This window comes from Oryctolagus cuniculus, chromosome 13, assembly GCF_051225735.1.
Source record: "Oryctolagus cuniculus isolate XC-2025 breed Fujian yellow rabbit chromosome 13, ASM5122573v1, whole genome shotgun sequence".
Classification (NCBI taxonomy): domain Eukaryota; kingdom Metazoa; phylum Chordata; class Mammalia; order Lagomorpha; family Leporidae; genus Oryctolagus; species Oryctolagus cuniculus.
Window position 1 is genome coordinate 114495107 of NC_142879.1, and position 19608 is coordinate 114514714.

The window sequence follows — 19608 nt, forward strand, 5'->3', positions numbered from 1 at the left end:
AGCACAGAGAAATACTTGAATGTAATCCCAATCATGGTTTAAATTTTCTGTCCATAGAGCCACCCCCTTGGTACAGTTATGACCTTCTCTCCTAGACGTTGGTACAGATGGCCTTGGCTGAGCAAGGATGCCCATATTTTAGGAGTCACATTCAAGGATATGATTATGGATGTACCAATGAAGTTCAGGCCCTGCTTGAGACATCTGAGGGAAAGCTGTAGAGGATGTGATTCTGAAGAACATCTGCTTCATGAGTACTAAGACATATGGATTCTAATTCAACAAAGAGTTTTTAGGAAAAAAAAAAATGTAGCATTCACTTATCTAACATTTTAACCCTCAGGTATTCACCTGAGGTAGTGAAAATACATAATATAAAACATTTTCCCAAATCTGCCAGTAGGCAAGGAGATAAGACCAGAGAGTCCTGGATTATATAAAGCAAAAGGTCATAAATGAGATTAAAATAAAATCAGAGAGATGTTTTTCAGATGCAGAATAGGATTGCAAATTGGGAGACAGATTCAGTTTAAGGTGAACCACGGTTCTTCTGAGGTGGAGCAGGACTGAGGCTTTTATAATAAGGAAAGGGAGGGGATGTCCAGCTTTGCATTCTTTGAATATATACAGGGTAGGGTGAGTGCACTGGTTTGAATTGATGCAGGGACTAGCATGTGATTCAATAGGTCAAGTGCTCTTCTGACATTGGCATCTCATATGGAGTGCAGCTTTGAGTCCTGGCAACTCCTCTTCCAATCTAGATTCTTGCTAGTTTGAGATAGCAGTGGATAATGGCCCAAGCATTTCTGTCAACCATATGGAAGACCTGGATGAAGCTCCTGGCTCCTGTCTTTCATCTAATTCAGTCCTGATTGTGGTGGGCATTGTGTAGTAAGCCAACAGATGAGTGATTTCTGCTGCTTGTCTTTCTCAGTCTCTGATTCCCAAATAAAAACTAAATTAAAAATGAAGGAGTGGCCATTTGACATAGTGGTGTGACCACTGCTTGGGATGCCTGCATCCCATGTCAGAGAGCCTGGGCAAAGTCCCAGCTCTGCTTCTGACTCCAGCTTCATGTTGGTGTGCATTCTGAGAGACAGTGATGAGGGTTAAAGGAGTTGAGTCCGTGCCACCCTTGTAGAGACCCAGATTGTGTTTCAGGTTGCTGGTTTGGGCTTGGTCCTGCCCCAGTTGTGGCATAAAGTTGGGGAATGAACCAACAGATTTGAGATACACCCCATCTCTACTTTTCAAGTACAAAAATAAAATAATTATTTTAAAAGAGCAACAGGGTTTTCAAAACCTTTAAAATAGAAAGATCAAGCGTTTACAAATTATCACAAATATATTCACAAAAAATGTATTGTGAATAGTATTCTATTTTTTTGTGCAGTCTCCACACATGTAGATGCTTAGAAGAGGACAAGTTTTACAACTTCGGCCTAATAGGAATTGGGTAAGGTTTAGCCTTTATAGTATTTGATGCTGTCCCTGCTTTACTAACATGATATGGATATTGTCATCTTATAATTTGGTCATTTTAAGAGTAGTTAATTTTGAAATTATTTCAAACTTACAGAAATACCATGAGTGAGTCCCATTCATTGAGAATGCCCAGTTATTATACTTTTAGCACTTTTGCCTCTGACCCACCTCAAGCTGGGCCCCTCCAGTGTTCCTTTCTGAGAAAATGTGGGCCCTGTATTCTCATCAGAAGCACTATGGTTCGATGCTGGGCTCTGCTCAGTCTCCCATCCACTCTATGATGGGTGCTATCAACTTGGTACTTAGTGAATTTCTGCCACATTGATTCACACTCGAACTTTTAAGGATTTATTTAGGTGTGTTCTCATGTGAAGGGAAGGAGTGTTGGGGATCCGGAGTCTCGAGGTGGAGACATTTTCAGTCCCAAAGAGGAAGAAGCCGCTTTTGCCGCTGCACCGGCCCATGCCGGCCCTTCCTCCCTACATCCAGCCTGGCCCCACAGCGCTGCCTCTTCCTAGTCTCCCTCCTCGGCTCTCCCTGCATGTTGCGGGGTCACCAGGCACCTGGGCTGTGGCAAGGAGCCCGCCGGAGGCCAGTCAGGCGGGGCAGGTGGCGCGGGCAACATCCTGAAGTTTACATTAAACTTCTCCGAGTGGAACCCATGACTTCTGATGAGGACGCTAAAGTTGTGGCTGAACTGCAGGCACAGTGAGGCCAAGAGGGCAAGGACAGCTCTCATTTGATGAATGGTCCTGTATCTCAAACCACTTCTCAAATTCCATCCCAGCTTTGAGTCAGGCACCAACAAATAAGGTTTCAGAGCTAAACCCTAATGCGAAAGTGTGGGGGACTTACGTTACATTTGGAAGCAAGTGGTGCAGCTGTCGGTTTGAGTGCTACATGGGAGGAGACAGCTGGCCATGGTGCAGACTGCAGCCCGCAGGGATTGGATGTCAGTGGTGATGGTGACAAAAGTCGTGAGAATGCAGCATTACCAGATTTACCTGAGTCAAATCAGACACGAACGCTTTGGCTCTGGATCATGCAGAATACGAATCTCTACCTGAAAATAGTGAAACAGGAGGAAATGAATCTCAACCAGAAAGCCAGGAAGACTCTCAAGAAGTACTTAAAAAAATTGGAATTCTGTTTATCTAGGGAGACTCTTGCTAGTGCCGTGTATCTTACCTCACAGATGGACAGTGAGCAGTATGCTCTAATTACAATGGTAGCTACCCTTGACTATATCAAGAAACTCAGTACTAGTGTAGATTCGATTGTTGAAGTGCTAAGATCTTTACCTTTAGTCCAGCTGGGTGAGAAGGGAGAAAAAGTAAGGCCAAATCAAAATCGTTGCATAGTAATATTGCGAGAAATACTTGAATCTACCCCTGGGGAAGAAGTAGAAGCACTATTCAAAGGAAATAATTTACTGAAATTTATTAACTGTGAATTTGCCCATAATGATAATTGATTTATTACATTTGAAGCAGAAGCTGATGCACAACAGGCTTACAAATACCTGTGAAAAGTCAAAACTTTTCAAGGAAAACCAATTAAGGTGCAGCTAAAAGAAAGGCAATAGCTATAAACCCATTTTTGCCAAAGAATGGATTTAGGTCTCGACATGAACCTTTATACACAGCAGTGTTACACATCATTTATTTACCTCCAGTATACAGTCCCCAACAACAGTTTCCTCTGCACAGCCTGACTGCCCCCAGACATTGTCAACAATGCGTAGCTATTTCGATCCACCCTTGGTAACTCTATTTCCAAATACTGGATTTATACATGGGTTCAGGTCTCCAACCTTCAAGCCTGCAGCCTCTCCTCTGACTTCACTCAGACAGTATCCTCCCAGAAGCAGGAAAAATTCCTTTGGCTATAGGAAGAAAAAGGAGAAGTTTACAAGCAGCCAAACTCAGTCTCCAACACGACCAAAGCCTCCATCACAAACTTTGAACTGGGGCTGTCCAACTTCCCCCCTTTACCTGGAGCTGCAGGCAATTTGATGACAGGACTTGTTTGAAAACAGGCCATCTAGCTCTGTAATAGGATTAGCAAAGGAAAGGAGCCTCCATGCAGATGCAAGTAGGAACACTATTCCTGTAGTGGTCCCCAGAGAGCCCTCACTGCTGGCTTCTTGTGCTGTATCAGCAACATATGAATGATCCCCCCCCCACCGGCCCATTTACCTGAGGATCCCAAGGTGGTAGAAAAGCAGAAGGAAACCCACAGTGTGGACAGACTCCCCCTGTCCTTACTACAACTGCGTGTAAATCGGTGCAGGTGCATGGAGCTGCCACAGAATTGCGAAAGCCCAGTTACGTGGAGATTTGTCAGAGAATGTGTAAAGAGCCACCTTCTTCCCCACTGCAACCCCCAAAAGAGCAAAAGTCAAACCCCCGCAGTTGTAGGAAGGAGGAAGAGAAGCTCACTGCACCTGTGGAGAAACAGAGGGAGCCCCTGCCCTCAAGTCCACTCCCAGAGTCTCCAAAGACCAGGGAAGGCAGCCTGGGCACTGGCTCTCACCCCCAGCTGTTGGAAAGTATCTTCACAGAGGACAGGACACTCCCCCCAAGTCTCCTCAGTGAAAATCCTATGTCTGGGAGTGGTTGCATAGAGCTGTATTAGCCACAAGTGAAACACTTCCCACTCAGTATGAGAATGAGCCACTGGTTAGGCACTTGCAGTGTCTGTGAGCCCCATGGAATGTCTGCAAGTTATTTTTTCTTCTGTGAGTCAGATTCTCCCCTTCTAAAAAAAAAACTTTTTCAGGATTTAATTAATATAAACCTTATTTTTGGTTGGTGCTTAACTGGAGGTGATGTGTAAGTCGGATTTTTTTTCAGGATAGAAAATGCATTTATCTCAACAGATTCATGTTTTTATTAAGCCTCTGTGTGGTTCTGAATGCAAGCTATATATAGTAAATTTTTCTAAATTAAGGAAACTATGCTGCTTTATTTTTTAAAATAATATTGATCTACAAGTGCATATCTCAGATGCTCCAGCAGATGGTGACCTCGGCCTCAAGCTGGAAGGGGGTTGGCAGTGTCAGGTCGCTGACACACTGGCATGGGAGCTGTGCTTTCATCTAAACTGTTAACAAGTGAGTCCAGCATTTAAAAATACATATAAATGTACATATAGGCCTTTTTGGATCCAGTGGGCAGAAAGAACCTGCAGAGAGCACCCTAGAGAAACCTGAAAGCTTAGAGCTTTGACATCCAGCCAGCAAGTACCCAGCTTCTCCCCTCAATTGCAAGTGGCTATTAACTAAAATCAATTCAAAACATGTGAATAGAACCTAAATGAAAATATACTTTTTTGGCCACTGACATGTTGCCAGTATGTTGTATCATGAAATGGTTTTGATCCCTGTGAGCTGGCTGCTTTGGCTCTTGGCCTAGTGCACCTGTTCCATGCACATTTCTGTCCATGTTCCCCTGCCCCCAGGCACTCTCTGGGAAGAGTCCTCATCTTAACTCCATGGGGATGTCTTCCTGAACCTCTGCATCAGCACATGGATTTAAAAGTTATGTAATGGTGAGAGAATGGTGTTTGTGGTTTTCCCCTCTTTGGCTGGTGGAGGACAAAAATTGTTGCTCTTTTTACCTCCAAGATGAGGGTCTCATTGATTCACTTCTAGAAGTGTTGCACTTCTGAAGAACAATATAAATTATCTTGTTTTAAAATGCCTAAAAGCATTCTCTTTTATTTATTTGACAGATAGAGGTATACAGTGAGAGAGAGAGAGAGAGAAATATCTTCCTCCCATTGGTTCACCCACCAAATGGCCACCATGACCAGAGCTATGCTGATCTGAAGCCAGGAGCCAGGTGCTTCCTCCTGGTCTCCCATGCAGGGGCAGGGGCCCAAGCACCTGGGTCATCCTCCACTGCCTTCCTGGGCCACAGCAGAGAGCAGGACTGGAAGAGGAGCAACCGGGACTAGAACCCGGTACCCATATGGGGTGCCATTGCTGCAGGTGGAGGATTAACCAAGTGAGCCATGGTGCTGGCCCCCATCATTTTTCTTTAATTATTCTAAGCAACAGACATTAAAATATTTCCTGCTACATGTAACCATACAGTTTATTCCATGAAATGTTATTTAACAAGATTGAGGTTTTTTTAAAAAAATTATTTCCATCCAATATTTAAAGGCTTGAATTGCATTTAAACTTGAAAATGACTTTGCCTTAACTTTTGTATAAGACAGCTTAGTGTCACTCCCCCATTCGCGGAGGAATGACACAGGACCCTGCGCTGTTCTTTTGTCTGCTCGGCCCTTCCCGGGTTTGCTGCTGGTTCTTCCCAGGTTGGCTGCTGATCCTTCCACCTCCATGGAAGGGCGGTTCCCCCTGCCACTTTCCCCACTTCTGCGGGGAAGTGGCACACCGCCAGCCAGCTCTCTCGGGGGCTGCTCAGATGTTATCCGGATGTTCCCCTTAGATGTTCTTGGTGCATGTTGTCTCTCTCCTCCTTTATAGTCCTCCTCCACCAATCCCAACTCTGCTACCCACATGCAGAGCACGCTGCTCTCCTCCAATCAGGAGCAGGATCAGCTCCTGCAGGTTATTGGTCAAACTGGAGGCAGCTGTGTAGAAGCTGTTTACTCCTCTCCCAGCGCCATATTGTGGGAGAGCAGATGCATAGAATAAGTCTTAATTCCAATAACTTAGTCTAGTCCAAGTTGCTCCCCACAGCTTAGAGTTCATGGAGACACCCCGGGTTGGCATGAGTGGATCAGAATTACTCAGTTACTGTGTGGATATTTTGTTGCTAGTTTTACTGAGTAAGCATACCACAGTACAAGAACTAGCAGTTTTTGTAATATACCTTAAGGATCTTAAACAGTTGATCTTTTTTGATTGTTTAAAAATCCTGTAAATGCAAATAGTTGACACTGTATTAAATATGTGCACTTTGGGAGTGTGCTTTGCTTGTACAGTTGTAAATAATCAGAACATATTAATAAAGGCTCCCTACAGAGAAAATCTGATAAAATTACTGATGTATTATAAATGCTGATGTTGAGCTGGATGTAGATATGCTTAATGCTGTGGTTTGAATATTATTTTAATTTGTTGAGTTTTTTTTCCCCCTCTCATACTGGTGTGTTGAACTGATTTTGTCTCTTTGCTGCAAAAGGGAAATGGAAAGTTTTATTAAAAGCTGTGAGATGTTTTTATACTCTTTCAAAATATGGAAATGCATATTAGTCATATTTAATGTGAAAGAGTTCTGAAGTACAATGTAGTAAGCAGAAACTGGGAGAATCTTTAAGTCAAAATGGAAAATGATCTACTAATTCAAATCATATATGACAGTGTGATTTACCCTACCAGAGAAAACCTGCCTGGTGTCTCTCACTGTTTCCTTCAGAGAAGTAGTCATTATTCAAAGATGTAGAAATACACATATTGCTAATAAGTTTCAAATGCCTGATTAAGGAATGAGAGAATTAATTTCTTGGTAGCTGTCAGATCGCTGGACCGAAAACCCAGAAATAATTGACCTCTTCAAACCAAACCAAGAGATGCTGTAAACACTCGAAGGGCAAGCTCTGAGACCTGGGGCCCTTTGTGTCACTTCTTAGGAGCAGGTGCCAGGGTGTGGTCAGCCATCCCCGACCCACACACCAGTGGGCTTGTAATAGTAAGTCCTTTCTCAAACATGTGGTATTTGCAGCATGATGTGTGTGTGTGATTAGAGCCAATTGTGGTTGGTTGGTTGTAAACTAAAAGGCTAGAGCTGAAGAGCAGCATGCAGGAGGGCAGTGGGCACATGGAGTGGTGTCAGCACAGAAAAGGGGCTGTTCTGGTGGGTTCTGCTGCCATCTGGATAAGGTCAGTGCACTGTAATTACTGCTTAGCCAGTGACCATCTGTGGCATCCAGAGCCAAAGCCTTGCTCAGATGTGATTTTTATAGTAAAGGTTATATGCCAAATAACTTTTTTAAAAAAGATTCATTTATTCAAAAGTCAAACTAACACAGAGAGAGGAGAGGCAGAGAGAGAGGTCTTCCATCTGATGGTTCACTCCCCAATTGGCTGTAACGGCTGGAGCTGTGCCAGTCGGAAGCCAAGAGCCAGGAGCTTCTTCTGTGTCTCACTTGTGGGTGCAGGGGTCCAAGGACTTGGGCCATCTTCTACTGCTTTCCCTGGCCATAGCAGAGAGCTGAATCACAAATGGAGCAGCCAGGTCTTGAAGTGGTGCACATAAATGATGCTGGCACTTCAGGCCAGGGTGTTAACCCACTGCCTGATATTAAAATAGTGCACTCAGAGAATTTCATCATGACAGCCTCCATTTCGGACTACCCCTTCAGCACTGTAAGTTTCTACAGCACCAGCAGCGGTGTAGGCCATTAAGGATTCTTGCTGGGAGAGATAAGAGGGAACTTTCAGCATCAGTGATCCATGCAATAGCAAGACAGAATTTCTGCAAATAATTTAAATCCATAACCATCAGCTTTGTTCAAAGCTTTGTTTTCCATAACTGTGAAAGTGAAATTAAGGGAGAGATTTGAGGCAGAATTCTTAAAGATACGTGAAAGAAGGTTACTGAGTGGTACATAAAAATTGGCAAACCCACAGCAGCAGGTTTTATATAAGGAACAGATCACCCATAAACAGCTCACTCACACCATCAGAGTGCCCAATCTTGTCTTCCTTCTCATCAGCTTCACCTCCACTATCAGCAATTTTATTCCTGCTTTAGAATTTAGGCTCTCTTTAGTTCAATTTGAAAGTATAATCAGAGGATATCACTACTCCCAATCTAGGTAATACTAGCAAGCAAAAACACAGTGTCTTCAGTGTCAAACACCGTTCAGTATTATGCCAAACTTATTAAAAAACATGATACAGGAATTTTTACAATGATGAATAAAAATCACTAGAGCAATTTATCAGGCTTATAGTACACACAAAAATTAAGTGTTGTTAGTCTGTTAAATGTAGAGCACAGTGTGCAAATTATTGAATATTGTCAGGGAGAAGTGAAAAAATTACAACAAATCATGCTGGGTAAAAGTATATGGGAACAAGATTTCAGCAGGCAGTGTTAAGCAGAGAAGCACCACATAGAAGTATGGAATCATTGTTTATTCAATGGATGCCCTAGTCTGGGTTCACAGCTGGGAGGTAGAAATACACTTGGAGATGCAGAGGTCCCTGATCCTCTTCATGATGACTTTTACCCAACCCAACCAAGACAGTATTCTTAGTCATTCTCACATGGAAGCAAGTGTCTTTTTGCCTTTATCTCAGCTATGGGCTCTTTCAATTATGCTTCCGCCAGTGCTGGACTTAAGTATCCTGCAAGTGAAGCAGATTTTCTTCCCCAGCAGAGCAGCTGGAGACAACAGTGGGGAATCAGGTGTCAATGATTGGGAAAATGTAATTGACCCTACAGAGCCCTCTAGTGGTGAATAGTCACATTCCCATGATTCATGATCCATTATTATATCCCAATGAGGACCCCAGCAACCCTCAGACCTCCCAGAGTTAATTAAACCAAAGATTCTCTCCAGTTAGCACACCTTCTCTCGCTTGTTATTGAGAGAGGCGCTTGAGAACTTAATCTAGGAGAGCTTCCTTGTCAGATGCTTTGACCCTCAAGAGGAGAGTTCTTGCACAGAGTAATCATAAGCCTCTCTCCCTGGTCCATGTCCTTGGATGCAATGTGCAAGAATCATGACACAGAAAAATTAACAGAAAGAAAAAGAATAAAAGAAAGAAAAAGAATGAACAAAACGAAATAAATTGGAAGAAACAAGAAAGAAGAAAAAGAGAAAAAAGAGAAAGGAAGGAAGGAAGAATGAAAGAAAGAAGAAAGAAAAAGGGAGAAAAAGACAGGCAGGCAGGCAGGTAGGTAGGAAGGCAGACAGGAAGGAAGGAAGGCAGGCAGGAAGGAAGGCAGGAAGGAAGGCAGGCAGGAAGGCAGGCAGGAAGGCAGGCAGGTGCTGGGTCTTAGTCCACCCAAAGGAGGATGGACTGGGTCCAAAGAAAGGTAAGTGCGCCGCTCGCCCGTTCCCCAGCTTCCCGATCCTGGAGACAGTCAGACGCAGCAGTGAGTCAAGTCAAGCAAGCAAGAACTCCATTTATTGGCACATGGCAAAGCCTTTTAAAGCACAAGACCACATGATTACTGGGGCAGGGCATAAGGGCCAATTACTTAAAAGGTCATTTTAAAGGGCAACTTTTTACAGGACCAGTAATATGTCTGTACACATCATCAGTTGTCACCTCCCCTGATGCTGCGTGGCCAATCAGCTTTGGTGGTAAATGACTTTGGGCACCGCCCACCTTACTTCCTTTGGGCGCCATCTTTGAATTGCCATGTGTGCCTAATTTCCCTTCAGCCACCATCTTTGAATTGCCTCCTGTGCCTAATTTCCCCACAGGCAGGCAGGCAGGAAGGAAGGCAGGAAGGAAGGCAGGAAGGAAGGCAGGAAGGAAGGCAGGAAGGAAGGCAGGTAGGCAGGAGGGCAGGAGGGCAGGAGGGCAGGAGGGCAGGAGGGAAGGAAGAAAAAAATTGTGTTGGGCAACTCATGGGTTTACCATAAATTTAGATAAAGTGGGGGCCGGTGCATGCCACAGTCATTAAGCCTCTGCCTGTGGCTCTGCTATCCCATACAGGTGCCAGTTCATGTCTTGGCTGCTCCATTTCCAATCCAGCTCTGTGCTAATGAACTGCAAAAGCAGTGGATGGTGGCCCAAGTGCTTGGACCCCTGCACCCATGTGAGAGACCCAGAAAAATCTCCTGGCTCCTGGCTTTGGATTGGCCCAACTCTGACCATTGTGGCCATTGGGGAGTGAACCAGCAAAGGGAAGACCTCTCTGTCTCTCTCCTGACTTTGTCAAATAAGTAAGTAAATATTTAAAAAAAATAGATAAAGTGAAATTTTTCTATATAAGTTCTGTTCTATAAAGTAAATCAGAAATTAGAGACTAAGCATAATTGGTTTTCCAATGTTCTATAAAACAAAAATTTACCTCTTGTAGATTCTGTCACTCCCCCTCTTCGTGGAGGAACGACACAGGACCCTGCGCTGTTCTTTTGTCTGCTCGGCCCTCCCTGGGTTTGCTGCTGGTTCTTCCCGGGTTGGCTACCATCCCTTCCACCTCCGTGGAAGGGCAGTTCCCCCTGCCACTTTCCCCACTTCTGCGGGGGAGTGGCACACCGCCGGCTGGCTCTCTTGGGGGCTGCACAGGTGTTCCTTCAGATAATGTTCCTGGTGCATGTTGTCTCTCTCCTCCTTTATAGTCCTCTTCCACCAATCCCAACTCTGCTACCCACATGCAGAGCACACTGCTCTCCTACAATCAGGAGCACCTCCTGCAGCTTGTCAAGTTGGTGAAAGGCAGCTGTGTAGAAGCTGTTTACTCCTCTCCCAGCGCCATATTGTGGGAGAGCAGATGCATAGAATAGGTCTTAATTCCAGTAACTTAGTCTAGTCCGAGTTGCTCCCCACAGATATCATGCACTAAAGTTTACTTTTTCAAAGAGGGACAATTTAGCAAGGGCCTTCAAAGAATTTTCTATGATGAGCCAAATTCACTATTGTCAGAAAAAAATTAGTAAATTTTAGGAAGGCCTATTAGAATAAATCAGATATGCCTTCTATTCACATGACTTTGTGAGACTGAGAGTGCTTTGTTTCAACCTTTTTTTTTTTTTTTTTGACAGGCAGAGTTAGAGAGAGACAGAAAGTTCTTACTTCCATTGGTTCACCCCCAAATGGCTGCTATGGCCGGTGTTGCATGGATCCAAACCAGGAGCCAGGTGCTTCCTCCTGGTCTCCCATGCGGGTGCAGGGCCCAAGCACTTGGGCCATCATCCACTGCCTTCCTGGGCCACAGCAGAAAGCTGGACTGGAAGAGGAGCAACTGGGACAGAACCAGTGCCCCAACCAGAACTAGAACCTGGGGTGCTGGTGCCACAGGTGGAGGATTAGCTTAGTGAGCTGTGGCGCTGGCCTGTTTCAACCTTTTTCTACTAGGCTGATGAATATTGTCACTTGAAATGTTTTCATTTGAAACTAAATTCTAATTACCAATAATCAATCATTCAAATTAGTACATGATAATACACATTATTTTTCTTTTAGTACATCATAGTGACAAAACTGCAGTAGTACCACATTTATAGTCTGTTCTGGAGTCCTTATTAAAATATTTATTTTTTTCTTGAATCTGTTCTGCTTTCTTAGTTTTTTTTTTTAATTATTGATTTACTTATCTGAAAGTCAGACTTTTCAGGAGAGAGGGAGAAGGAGAGAGAGGGAGTCAGGGAGAGTATAAAGTACTGTTTGAAGATTACTTTTACAGTTAATTCTCATAGTACAACACATTAAGGACAGAGGTCCTACATGGGGAGCAAGTACACAATGACTCCTCTTGTTGATTTAACAATTGACATTCTTATTTATGATGTCAGTAATCACCTGAGGCTCTTGTCATGAGCTGCCAAGGCTATGGAAGTCTCTTGAGTTCACAAACTCTGACTTTATTTAGACAAGGCCATAATCAAAGTGGAAGTTCTCTCTTCCCTTCAGAGAAAGGTACCTCCTTCTTTGATGGCCTGTTCTTTCCACTGGGATCTCACTCACAGAGATTTTTCATTTAGGTCATTTTTTGCCACAGTGTCTTGGCTTTCCATGCCTGAGAAACTCTCATGGGCTTTTTAGCCAGATCTGAATGCCTTAAGGGCTGATTCTGAGGCCAGAGTGCTGTTTAGGGCATTTGTGATTCTAGGAGTCTGCTGTGTATCCTACTTCCCATGTTGGATTGTTCTCTGCTTTTTAATTCTATCAATTAATATTAGCAGGCACTGATCTTATTTATGTGATCCCTTTGACACTTAATCCTATCTTTATGATCAATTATGAGCTTAAACTGATCACTTTGACTAGTAAGATGGCATTGGTAAATGTCAACTTAATAGGATTTGGAGTCCCATGACCTATGGCAAGAGAACAAGTTTTTCAAATGCTGTTTAATTAAAAGCATATCCATGGGGTCTTGTATATTTTTTCTTATTTAATCTTTCACCTCTACTTATGGATTGAATTCTTTTTTGTTTGTTTTTTGTTTTTTGACAGGCAGAGTTGACAGTGAGAGAGAGAGACAGAGAGAAAGGTCTTCCTTTGCCGTTGGTTCACCCTCCAATGGCCGCTGCGGCCAGCACATTGCAGCTGGCGCAGCACGCTGATCTGATGGCAGGAGCCAGGTGCTTCTCCTGGTCTCCCATGGGGTGCAGGGCCCAAGGACTTGGGCCATCCTCCACTGCACTCCCTGGCCACAGCAGAGAGCTGGCCTGGAAGAGGGGCAACCAGGACAGAATCCGGTGCCCTGACTGGGACTAGAACCCGGTGTGCCGGCACTGCAAGGTGGAGGATTAGCCTAGTGAGCTGCGGCACCGGCTGGATTGAATTCTTAATTCCATGTGAGGAGAAATGTAGGTCAAAGTTTTAGTAATATAACAAAATTGCCTTGCAAAATATAACATGGCGAGAATTTGCATTCATGTGTACTTCTTTTCAAAGCTCAGAATCATAAACATGTACATCTTTAGGGGTACATATTAGATGCAATTTTTTTTTTTTTTACAGGCAGAGTGGACAATGAGAGAGAGAGACAGAGAGAAAGGTCTTCCTTTTCCATTGGTTCACCTCCTAATGGCCACTGCAGTTGGCGTGCTATGGCTGGCACACCACACTGATCTGAAGCCAGGAGCTAGGTGCTTCTCCTGGTCTCCCATGTGGGTGCAGGGCCCAAGCACTTGGGCCATCCTCCATTGTACTCCCAGGCCACAGCAGAGAGCTGGACAGGAAGAGGAGCAACCGGGACTAGAACCTGGTATGCCGGCGCCGCAGGTGGAGGATTAGCCTATTGAGCTACAGTGGCACCCAGATGCAAATTTTATCTGGAATATCACCTTCTAGCTTATTCACACTATTGTTCTATATGACTCATTTGTAGTACTGCAAGGGGATCCCCCCTCTATTGGACCCACTTCCAATAACACCAACCTCTTATTCATATTTTCCAGTTCACTGTAGTTATTCATTTAATCATACATTGAAAAAGACTCTAAATTCTCATTCACCATGTCTTCTGGTTAAGGATGTAAACTTGGTAACTCCAAACATTTGCAGATCCTGTGGCTGCATCTGACAGAGCATATGACTAGTGTATTTATATTGGTCTAAATAAACTCATCTTTACAAAATCACTTAATATGTGTATCTGTCTATATCTAAAAGTTACACAATTTTTTGTCCATGAATACGTCATATCATCATGCATAGATTGAATATTTTCACATATTCACATCACCATTCCCTGTTCATGTGGAATGGATAATATGACATAATGTCTCTACTGATGTCATAAGATTTATACATAGGGGCTGGCACTGTGGCATAGTGGGTAAACCCACTGCCTGCAGTGCCAGCATCCCATATGGGAACCAGTTCAAGTCCTGGCTACTCCACTTCCAATTCATTTCAATAATAATTTTATTTTGCACATTGGAATCGAAGGGTGAACCCAACCACCACTCTCTCCATTCATCTTCTCTTCCAGTTATGATCATAAAGACATCTATATATTTCCAAGATCAAAGAAAATTAATTTTTCTCCAGTAAGGTGATTACTTAATTATTCTTCAGCTTATTTTCAGTTTTCTCTTATTTTTAATTCAACTTTCTGCAAACTTTTTGAAATATGCTTCTTATGTTGGTTGCTAAATAATATGAGCCTGGCACTGTGGCATAGTGGGTAAAGCCACTGCCTGCAGTGCTGGAATCCCATATAGATGCTGGTTCAAGTCCTGCCTGCTTCACTTCCCACTCAGCTTTCTGCTATGGCCTTGGAAAGCAGTGGAAGATGGCCCTAGTCCTTGAGACCCTGCAATCACGTGGGAGGCCCAGGAGAAGCTCTGGATCCTGGTTTCAGATTTTCTCAGCTCTGGCTGTTCATAGCCATTTGGGCAGTGAACAAGTGGATGAAGACTTCTCTCTCTCTCTCTCTCCCCCCCCTCTCCTTCTGCTTCTCTGTAAATCTGCCTTTCAAATAAAAAATAAATATTAAAAAAATCCTTCCCTATTCTCATTAGAGAACAGACATGAACTAAATTGAAAAAAAAATGGGGCCGGTACTGTGGCACAACTGGTAAGCCTGTTGCTGGCAGTGCTGGCATCCATATGGGCACCAGTTCAAGTCCCAGGTGCTCCACTTCCAATTCAGCTCTCTCTATGGCCTAGGAAAGCAATAGAAGATGGCCCAAGACCTTGAGCTCCTGCACCTGCTTGGGAAACCTGGAAGAAGCTCCTGGCTCCTGGCTTCAAATCAGTGCAGCTCCAGCTGTTGCAGCCAGATGGGGAGTGAACTAGCCTGTAGAAGACCCCTCTCTCTCTGCCACTCCTTCTTTCTCTGTGTAACTCTTTCATATAAATAAATAAATCTTTTTTTTTTTTTTTTTTTTGACAGGCAGAGTGGACAGTGAGAGAGAGAGACAGAGAGAAAGGTCTTCCTTTGCCGCTGGTTCACCCTCCAATGGCCGCCGCTGCAGCCGGCGCACCGCGCTGATCCTGGCAGGAGCCAGGAGCCAGGTGCTTTTCCTGGTCTCCCATGGGGTGCAGGGCCCAAGCACCTGGGCCATCCTCCACTGCACTCCCTGGCCATAGCAGAGAGCTGGCCTGGAAGAGGGGCAACCGGGACAGAATCCGGCACCCCAACCGGGACTAGAACCCGGTGTGCCGGCGCCGCAAGGTGGAGGATTAGCCTATTGAGCCACGGCGCCGGCTATAAATAAATAAATCTTTAAAAAAAATTTAAAAATAAAAACTCAATAGTTTCATGGCTTTCTAAAGTTCTGTGCATTTTCCTTCTCTTTTTTAAATTAACATGATATCCTCCAGAAGCTAGTGTTCTGTTTTGTTTTAAATATTTATTTATTTAATAGGCAGTATTATGGAGAAGAGAGGGGAAGAGACAAGGGGGGGAATAGAGAGAGAGGGGGAGAGAGAGAGAGAGAGAGAGAATATTCCATCCATTGGTTCACTCACCAATGGCTGCTATGTCCAGGGCTGGGTCAAGCTAAAGCCCGAAGTCAGGATCTTCATCTAATTCTCCACATGAGTACACACTCTCAAGCACTTAGGGCATCTTTTGTTGCTTTTCCAGGCATGTTAATAAGGAGTTATCAGAAGTAAAGCAAGCCAGGACTAGAATCAGTGCCCAAATAGGATGCCAGCACTCCAGGCAGCAGTTTAACCTGCTAAGCCACATGCTGGCTCTCCATTTTCCTTCTCTCTTTCCTAAAGAGGAGAAAATATGTATTGATCTATTTTCAGTCTTAGTCTATTTTGTGTTGTTACAAAACCAGTGTACAATGTGTAATTTATAAAGAAAAAGTGTGTCTTACAGTCATATGAGAAGTCCATGATCAAGAGGCCCCATCAGGAGAGGGCCATATTCCTGTAACTTAACTTGGCTGAAGTCATTACATGGTGAGAGAGAGTGTAAGAGATAAAACTTATCACCTCAAGGTCCTTTCAAAATTGGTGTCAATCTATTCCTGAGGGTTGAAACTATTGTCTTGGGGATTTTTTTTTAAGATTTTGTTTATTTGAGAGGTAGAGCTACAGACAGAGAGAGGGAGAGACAGAGAGAAAGGTCTTCCATCTGATGGTTCACTCCTCAAATGGCGACAATGGCTGGAGCTTGGCCAGTCTGAACCTAGGAGCTAGGAGCTTCCTCCAGGTCTCCTATATCAAGGTAGGGGTCAAAGCACTTGGGTCATTCTGCACTGCTTTCTCAGGTGGCAGAGAGCTAGATTGGAAGAGGATCAGCCAGGACATGAACTGGTAACATATGGGATGCTAGCACCACAGGCAGAGGCTCAGCCCACAGTGCCACAGCACCAGTTCCAGGTATTATTAGGTTTTCCATACATCATCTGTGATGATACATGTTAAAGTCAGACCATTTTTAAAATTATATTGCATTTTTATTACTATTCCAATTTATTTGGCCTATAAGTAGAATTTTTATTGTAGTTATTCTATTTCACAGCTATTGAAATTAAATGTCAGTTTTTAATTTTTTTAATTTAAGGTAAACAGATTTCACGTATTTCATATATACAGATTTAGGAACATAGTGATACTTCCCACCTTATCCTCTCTCCCACCCACACATCCCCTCTCATCCTTTCTCTCTAATTCCCTGTCTTATTTTTCCTTAAAGATCTATTCATTTTTTATTTGAAAGGCAAAGTTACAAAGACAAAGGAAGGAAGAGACAGAGAGAGATCTTCCATCCACTGCTTTACTCCCCACATGGCTGCGATGGCTGGAGATGGGCTGGTCCAAAGCCAGGAGCCAGGAGCTTCTTCCCAGTTTCCCACGTGGTTGCAGGGGCCCAAGCCCCTGAGTGATCTGATCTTTTCCAGGTGCATTAGCAGGGAGCTGGATTGGAAGTGGAGCCTCTGGGACTGAAACTGGGCACAGTTCTCCCTGCTACACCACAGTGTCAGCCCTACTTCTCTTACTTTCTACACTGATCTACTTTCAGTGGACTTTTTACTCTTAAGATTCACCCTATACTAAGTAAAGAGTACAGCACTGTTGTTCAGCAGTAGAGACAAGGGCTGTAAACAATCATAAACTCTCAAAATATCAATTTCACTCCTATACATTCCATTTTTTGCTGCTCTATTAGTTACCACAGGTCAAGGAGAATATAGGAATTTGTCTTTTTGGGATTGGCTTATTTCACTAAATTTAATGGTTTTCGATTGTATTCATTGTGTTGCAAAACAAAGGATTTCATTATATTTTATAGCTGAGTAGTTGTTTATTATATATACATATATATGTACATATATATATATATGTATCACATTTTTTTATCCAGTCATCAGTTGATGGACATCTAGGTTGAATCCATATCTTGGCTATTGCTAATTGAGCTGCAATGAACATGAGGATACAGATAGCTCTTTCATATGCTTATTTCTTTTTTTAAGATTTAATTTATTTGAAATACAGAGTTACAGACAGAGTTAGAGACAGAGAGAGAGGTCTTCTACCCGCTGGTTCATTCCCCCAGATGACTGCAATGGCCAGAGCTGTACTGATCTGAAGCCAGAAGCCAGGAGCTTCCTTCAGGTCTCCCATGTGGTGCAGGGGCCCAAGAACTTGGGCCATCTTCCACTGCTATCCCATGCTATAGCAGAGAGCTGGATTGGAAGAGGAGCAGGCAAGACTAGAACTGGTGCTCATATGGGATGCCAGCATTTCAGGCCAGGGCATTAACCTACTGCACACAGTGCTGGCCCCTCATGTGACTATTTCATTTCACTTAGATTAATTCCCAGGATTAAGATTGCTGAGTCATATGGTATATCTACGTTCAAGTTTCTGAAGTGTCTCCATACGTCTTCCACAATAGCTGTGCTAGTTTATTTTCCCAGCAATAGTGGATTAAGATGCCTTTTCCCCACATTCTGGCCAGCATGTGTTGATTGTTGATTTCTGTTTGAGAGCCACTCTGACAGGGGTGAGGTCAAACCTCATTGTGATTGTGATTTGCATTTCTCTGGTGACTAGTGATAGTGAGCATTTTTCATTCGCCTGTGGTTTTTAAAATTCTCTCTTTTGATAAGTGCCTGTAGAGCAGCTCACATTGGTTGCCCAGAGAACCAGCTATATCCTGTGCCTTCTTATGCAGTCACAGAGTTTCCACAGTCTCAGCACACAGGGCTCCCACTGTCAAGGGTTGCAGAGGATTTGCTCCACCTTGCTAGACTGTCTCATTCACAGAGACGCAGACATTCCCAGAGCCTCGACAGTTTGAGCACTGGAGCCTGTGACATGTTGAGAGATTGGGGGGACCTCAGAATATGTGGGTGCACAGACTCTAGTGAATTTGCCAGCCAGACTCAAAGTCAGTGGGAAACATGGAGTTTTCCTTCTGTTAGAATCTCTGGATCCCACACATGCACAATAGCCACCAACCAAATGCTTCCTTCTCCCCACCAGTTGCAAGTTGCATGCATTCAAGCTGCTGCCACTGGTACTGGTAGTAGATGGCATCTAGTCTCAGCCAGGTGCTGAGCACGTGCACAAGAGCTTCTGCATCTTCTGTTTCTGTCCAAAATGGTGCCCACCTTCTCTCAACTGGTTATTGGGCACCATTGCTTAGTGAATGTAGTGAGAGAAACATGCCCCCTTGTTTTTTTACTGGGTCAGTGGGTACACTTTCCCCCTCAGAGCTCCAGGCCAGGCTCACGTCAAAGTCTCCCTCTGTCTACATCACCAGTGGTATGGGTTGCTGCAGTCTGATCTCACCTCACTCTCCAAAGCTGGTGCTTTCTCCTCCTCTTGGCTGCTGGCATCATGTTGTGTCTGTGTTCATGCTGCATGTCTGCATCTTCCACACAGATCCATGGCGTTTCTCTCCTGTAGAATTTCCACCACAGTTTTCTCTAACTCTTCCCCAATAATGTACTTCCAACATTTTTTGAAACTAGTTACCACTAGTATATGCATTTCCCTATTCCACCATCTTGGAATCCTCCAACATGCACGCTTTTTATGGAATTTTAGGTATATAAAATCTGGAGATACTCTATTGAAACATGCTAACATGGCATCCCAAGGGTGTCCCTGTATTAAGAGGAACATAGTTAATATCATTGATTTATTTTTCCATTGTTCAGTTGTTAGTGACACGTGATCTTTCTTTGGAATTCTGTAATTAATTTGGTTAATAATTCTTAAAATTATATTATATTTACTAACTTAAATTTTTTAAAAAATCAGTAGCAAATGAATGTCTTCATGAAACTAAGTTGTGTTTAATCATACCAATTAATAAATTGTGAGTGTCCTTTCAAGAATGTCTTTCCAGCCTGTAATCATGGTGAAACACTATTTTTGCAGAGGGAGGTTTATTGTTTTTGTTCTTCCAGCTTATATATCTGTTTTTCTGTATACATTTCTATCATAATCTTGTTTTGCACAGTAGAATGTAGGTACAATCCTGACCAGTTCTCTCACTACCACCTTCTTTCATTTTCTCTTTCAGGCATAGA

General features: G+C 43.5%; 2 long non-coding RNA genes, 1 other non-coding gene and 1 pseudogene across 7 annotated transcripts in view; 3 read left to right on the forward strand and 1 right to left on the reverse strand.

Annotated features, from left to right (window-relative positions):
• The window catches only part of LOC127489541 (uncharacterized), a 511334-nt gene that overhangs the window by 384845 nt on the left and 106881 nt on the right, over window positions 1-19608 (forward strand). The gene's annotated exons all lie outside the window — the stretch shown is intronic.
• LOC103346720 (la-related protein 4B pseudogene) lies at window positions 2147-4082 on the forward strand (annotated as a pseudogene).
• Window positions 7466-11059, reverse strand: LOC149122897 (uncharacterized). Its single transcript, XR_016220014.1, has 2 exons — window positions 10497-11059; window positions 7466-7876 (listed from the first exon to the last, which is right to left on the reverse strand). It is a non-coding gene; the product is annotated as an uncharacterized LOC149122897 (long non-coding RNA).
• LOC138848413 (uncharacterized) overlaps window positions 9592-19608 on the forward strand; it is a 47783-nt gene continuing 37766 nt past the window's right edge. Inside the window, exons 1-3 of one of the 5 annotated variants that reach the window (XR_016220018.1) lie at window positions 9792-9975; window positions 10139-10368; window positions 14362-14514. This is a non-coding gene — a long non-coding RNA (uncharacterized LOC138848413). Of the gene's footprint in view, window positions 9976-10138; window positions 10369-14361; window positions 14515-14770; window positions 14953-19608 lie in introns of those variants that run through there. The other 4 variants (XR_016220016.1, XR_016220017.1, XR_016220019.1 and 1 more) reach the window with 4 other exon arrangements.